This window comes from Schistocerca americana, chromosome 8 (genome assembly GCF_021461395.2).
Source record: "Schistocerca americana isolate TAMUIC-IGC-003095 chromosome 8, iqSchAmer2.1, whole genome shotgun sequence".
NCBI classification, from domain to species: Eukaryota; Metazoa; Arthropoda; class Insecta; order Orthoptera; family Acrididae; genus Schistocerca; species Schistocerca americana.
The window spans coordinates 161,479,076-161,485,530 of NC_060126.1; positions in this window are offsets into that span (position 1 = coordinate 161,479,076).

A 6,455-nucleotide genomic window follows, 5' to 3' on the forward strand; every position below is an offset into this window, starting at 1 on the left:
CAACCTTCGCAAATCCCGCTTTCCGCAACTTGCTTCAAAGCTCTCGGCTCGTCTTAAACTGCTCGCTCCACAGCGGCGTTGCTAGAGCGGCAATTTCGCGACGGTCTTTTTCATCTCCTCAGATTTATCCCTACTCGAAATTACTTTCTCTTTCAGAATCGTTTCTTCCATATTCAGACAACGTGCTTTCTTGCAAAACTTCGTGCTATGTTGGTGAAGCTGCTCCGGGTCTGTGTATGATTATTTTGTAAGCTAAATCTGACAGAGAAACAAGCAATATTTTTTCTTGTCTTCCTTGACACTGTAGTTTCTCTCTCCTCTCACAGGGGTCTCATATCTCTTGTTTTATTACCGTGACCGGGACAACCGACAGAGAATTCACTTCCCATTTATTTTTGTAAACACAATCCTACATTTTCCTGCCAGTACGAATTTCTTTTTAAATAGTCCTATATGTATTGGAATTTATTAAATGTTTGTGTGTGATTAATGTTATCTAGATGCATTAACTTATATCAAATGTAACATTTTACTGCTTTAGTCACTATTTATTGTCATAGCTTGGCGCCAATCGCTGCAGGATGTCAATAATGACAAGTAGATTTCTAGTTCTATTTCAGTCTTTGATTTTAACGCATATTTATGTTCAACCCAATGGTTTCGTTTCTTATGCAAAAGGAAGGGCATTTATACTGTGATTTTCACGTCTGTACTTGTTAAATTTAACTTTCCATGATCTAATTATGAAAGCAATCATCGTTGTCGTCTGCGCGTTGTTCCTTTAAAAATCACAAGGCTAGTTTTAAGACAACAGCGTACGGCAAGAAAGGAAGAATGAATTGATTGTTGGTGTTTTACGATCACCCTCCTTTACCTCCTCTGCATTACTGCAGATGACGTGTCACTGAGCACGTTTGTTCTGTGCATGCAGTACACGTGAGGCGCCTAGTTGCTTCCACTGCACTGTGTGGAATACGAATGTTCTGTTATAGTTCACTAACCTGCTGTCTTCAAGTTGATGGCACCAGCGCAGAAAACAGCAAGCAGGTCGTTGGTTCAGTATCTTGGGGCTGAAACTGACTTTTAGCGAGGTTCTGTTCTGAAATAATGTATCACTTCTTTAGGATGCCACTCGTGTATTTTAATATAGCCACACGAGAAGACTACATGATCTTAACACACCACCTTTTGATACGGCAAAGTACATGATCAAACACAATGTTTACGAAAATGTATCTTTACACTATTTGTGGCACGTGTCTGTGCCTCATGACTACCGGAGTGAATCTTTTAATACTGAATACTGGCAAACACATCCTGCCACAGACAACATGACTGTACATCTCAGACTGACTAATCCCGAGTGACGAACAGGAACTTAAATAAAAACTGGAAACACATCCAACGACAGACAACATGTCTGTTCTTCTCGAGTATCTAATCCACAGTGACGAACAGCCCGAAACACTTCGCGCGCCATACCAGAAAAGGAGTGACCCGAACGCTTCCGAAGTGCTTCGTCTGCAATTTCGTCAGTCTTTTGTTTTTGATTTAAATTGTTTTTAATAATTCTAAAATGACTGATTGATAGTCAGCTGTTGAGAGATATTTATATTAAAGAGTGAAGTCATTCCAATGAGTAGTTTAACTAATAATAATAACTATACTTTAACATTTTGGTGCCCTTGCTCCGAACACAGCAGCCGATCGCAGCGCAGTAGCATTATGCAGGCGGTCTTTCTCACGGGAATGGTACCAAATCTAACATCTGCTACAGGTACCTCACACCACATTTCGTCATCTATATACTTCTTACATCTCCATTGCTCTGGAAACAGCTTCTTGGAGCCTAATATGATGGCTGACTATGCCAGAAATATTACAAGTGCTTTCTGGTCATAGACCTACTGGAGCACGTATCCTGTTGCCTTCCTGCGAAGTATGAATCACCAGGAAAATCCCACAGGAGCTGTAGATGGCTGTGATGTACAACGAGGGGAAACAAATCCCAAACACAAGAATACGAGTATAGTGAGTGAGATAAACGGAAGTGGGTAAGCGTGTTTCTATAACCGAAATATGAAGTCTATTCAGATTTCGCACCAGTCGGGTAAGGGTGGCGCTGGCACTATTCAAATCAGGTTTGCTTTAAATACGCGTCGTAACGGTCGTGAGCGGTAGTTACATTTGAGATTGGACGTAGTGAGTTGATGTTGGTCAAGAGCGCTTTTCAGACGCCTCTATCAACACCTCACTGAGTTTGGACGAGGTCGTATAATAGTACTACGAGAAGCTGGACGTTGCTCCTGTGACACTGCAGAAGGTTTGGCAGGAATCTGTCCATTGTACATGATTTCTGGAACTAGTGCTCACGAGACTGTTCGGTCGCAAGAAGACCAGGCTTCAGATGGTCGCGAGAGGGAAGAAGACCATGGTGTTCAGCAGAGAAACGCGGCTCATCGTACTGCGTCTGCAACAATTTGAGCAGCAGTTGGCACCACAGTGACAGAACGAACCGTTCCAAATTGGTTGCCTCAACGACAGCTCCGAGCCAGATACCCTGTTTTCAAAGTCGGAGTACTTGGACTTTACTGGCTATGCCAACGAAGTTATTATGTGGTAAGAATCGCCTAAAGTGGCTAATTTTCTGGACCCGTCTGTGCTCTGCACCATGGTGAAATATCACAGCTCCTCTCTTCAGGCTTTCATTTTAATTATTACTGCAGTTTCCAAGTGCTGAAAGCCACTCTCGTGTACGATTTACACGTTCTTACTTCGCAATGCATGATCGACAGAACGATGTTATGCTCCATTCTCCATGAGATCACTTTGTTGCATCGGCAACTTGCCCGTCCCCCTGTGGTGTGTGACAATTAGCTGGATGGCGTTCCCATTCTACATGCAATATCGGTTCTTCTTCCTTGTTGGTAATTTAGTCTACGTATTGTGGACTACCCCACCTTGGCTTTAACTTTGGCACTGGCGCCAGCCAGGCAAGATTTTAACTTTTTTTACATTCGCATAGAGTATTAGTCGTAGTATTTTAGGTTTAATGACAAGCATTGTAGAGTCAATTCTCCGGTTCCAAGCTAGGATTTTGGGAGTTTTCCCTTAGTTGTAAGTCAAATCCCTTCCTTACTGTTGGTTCGTTAGGCGTCGAATCGGCAGCACTTGGGTATGGCCCTATAACTGACCGCATCTGAAATAAACGTCTCCATCCATCGGAGTAGAGAATGAAAAGGATATCAAAAAAGAAATAATGTGCAACGACTCGTAATTACACATTAATTAATGTGGATGGGTGCGTAAGAAATTCGTCCTGAAGGGAGCAAGACTTTTCGTGGTACACATGGAGCTGCAAAACTTCGCTAGCCACACCCTTGTTCCGAGGGCGGATCTTCATAGGACTCAGCATTTCGTTCATCCTGTTAGCTCACTCTGCAGAGGCGCAATCTCTGGTGAAGCTTGCGGCAAGTTTAGATTGTGTCTTTATTGGCTGCACTGCTCGTAGCTCGCATCGGTGGAGTTTTGCGTAAACCGATGGAAGATAAAAAGCCAGCAGTTTACATAATCTGCTGGGTAGCGCGGAAAACTCGTCTGCCTCGGCTTCCATTAACAAACTTAGGAAGATTCTACCGGCGATAAATGAAACGTTAAACCAGCTTCCTTCCTGCCTTAGTCTTCTGGAAAACATAAAGCAAGAGCATAAATTCGACGTTGTACAGATACGATCAAAGCAAAATGCGTTTAAGCATACCACGCAAGAATTATTTGCAGTCACGAGGTATCGCTTATGGCGCAAAAATAATTGAACGTAATCTTCTTTGGTTTCCGTTTTTATCGTTGTCACTTATAATTGGATGTATTCTAAGATCTCTCAGAGCTACTGTAGCCGTCCATCAAGTCCAAACAACTGTGGTCCTCTACAAATCCTTATCAGAACATCATATCTTTAGTGCGTAACGTGCCAATCTACTGACTGCTTATAGTGGGCTAAGTGTCAGTCTTGACAGAAAATAATGGATGCACAGATACATATATCATCATGGTTAACGCACGTCTGTTTGAGAACCCTATCATGTTACAGCGTCATGGCGTCTTCAGAGTAAAATCAGTTTCTCTCAAACTATCACTATGAGTATAAAGAAACTTTGCCGCTCAGGACATCTCGTAAATAACGGCAACAGCTGACCAGGGAGATTCTGTCTTCCTAGATTTGCGAAAGACGTACAAGACTATATTATATTTTCGATGGATAAACATATAAAACAGATTCCGGGATAAATTTTGTTGGAAGGATATCAAACCAATATATTTCATCTACAAAAGAAGTCACTTACATAACATTTGTTAGAACAGCTATTGCATAGCGGTAGTCAACTGTTATAAGGTAAGATTATACGGTGAGGTAAGAAGGATCTAAAGAAGACCTGCTCATTTCTTTCCTGGTGTGTTTAGCAAGGTTGACAGCGTCACAGAGTTGTTTTTCGATCTCTGCCTCTAGATTTAAACTCAAAAATTAGACTGATGTGAGTGGTAGAGGGTGTCATCTTCGAACGTCCATTTCAAGCTTTTTACCATCTCCGTGACGCCCTCAAATGGGTAAGACAAAGCTCTTACAACACGTGCGGTCTTTCCTCTTCTGCGTTCAATATCCTCTTGACAGACTTATGTTTTATTACTCCCATACATTTGAGCAATATTCAAAAATTGATTTGATATATCTTTTGTAACAGTCCCATCGTAATCTTACTGCTGTTCCTCAGCCTTCTACCAATGAACTGAAAGACACCACCGGTGATACCACTTACACACACTCGATTTGATCGTCCTGTTTCATATACCAATATTCTGAAAGGTAATTTTACGAAATGACTAATTTCAGTCATGACTCACTGATTTTGGTCATAGAATACTACGGTTTCCCGTTTTGTGAAGTGCACCATCTCAGACATGGGAGCAATTGGCGCTAGTTGCAAATCTTTGTACCAGTTTTGAAATATTATAAAGATGTGACTGAATATTTGTGTCATTTTGCAGACCGTATCCTATTATAGGTAACAGCATCATCTGTAGACAATCTGAAGTTGGTGTGAGTATTGTCTATCACGTCATTAATATACAACATGGACATCTCTAGCCAAGATAACACGTTGCGTCTTTCCTAACAGGAAATATCGTTAATCAATTCAAAAATTTCGCTTTATACTTGCTGAACAAAACCACCTAGTTCGCTATTAAAATTTCATTTTTTTTTTTTTTTTTTTTTTTTATATGGCTGTTACGTCTATCGCCATCATCAGATATCAAACAGCTTGGAACTTGCAGATCAAGGTTTGGCGTCAGTATTGAAACCTACGATCGATAGGAGCGGCAAAGTTATACACTGTTAGACCGTAAATTAAACTAGGGAACGTGTCTGTTGCCTATGACTATGACTGATAATTATTGAGACTACTAAACAGCATCTGAAAAATCTTACTGTAGCCGTAGTAACGAAGTCTCACGAACTAGATGTATCTTACACAGACGATAATAGTTCCTCAGTTTTAGTGAGATGATTTATTAAATTAACCCGCTACTGAGAAGCCGAGAGTATTACGATGAGGCCAACCGGTGTAGTCGAGCGGTTCTAGGCGCTACAGTCTGGAACCGCGCGACCGCTACGGTCGCAGGTTCGAATCCTGCCTCGGGCATGGATGTGTGTGATGTCCTTAGGTTAGTTAGGCTTAAGCAGTTCGAAGTTCTAGGGGACTGATGACATGAGATGTTAAGTCCCATAGTGCTCAGAGCCATTAGAATCATTTATTACGATCAGATGTTACACGGGGGGGTAAGACTGATAGAGGCGTTGTGGGAGAACTGTCAACATCCACACAGGTTTTCAAGCCGTGCTATGGGATTAATAGTCCACCCCCAAAATTTTTCTCATTAGAGAGTCGATATCTCAAACCATGAAAAACAGTCTACGCTCTGCCACTTCAAGGATTCTGTCTCAGAATATGTTACAGTAGTTTTCCTGTTATGCGTAATTTCTCTCGGTACCTATGGGTACCAGTTAGGCAGTCCAATGAACCACTACTCCTACAGTAACGTCAGTGCAACAGTGCGAACCTTCATTTGTTTCAATTGCGTACATTTCCAGTGTTCAGGTTTGTGAGGAATGCGTCATGAATTTTGTCGTATCTTAGGAACAATAAGAAGCTCGATAAATCTGAAGAGGAAAATGTGCCTCGAACCACATTTTGAGGACAATCTTGAGAACGTATTATGTTAGCAGTAGACCAGTTGAGTGAGGCCATAAAGTGTTCGTTCCATCGGTCGATATGTGCTCCATGTAGGAGGCGAGTCCGTGCCACATATAAGGACAAACCTAAGGCGCAGAACTGTATAAGTGATAATTCAGCATGACAATTTATCATAAATACGGTTTCGTGTGTACTTTTCCTTCAGTA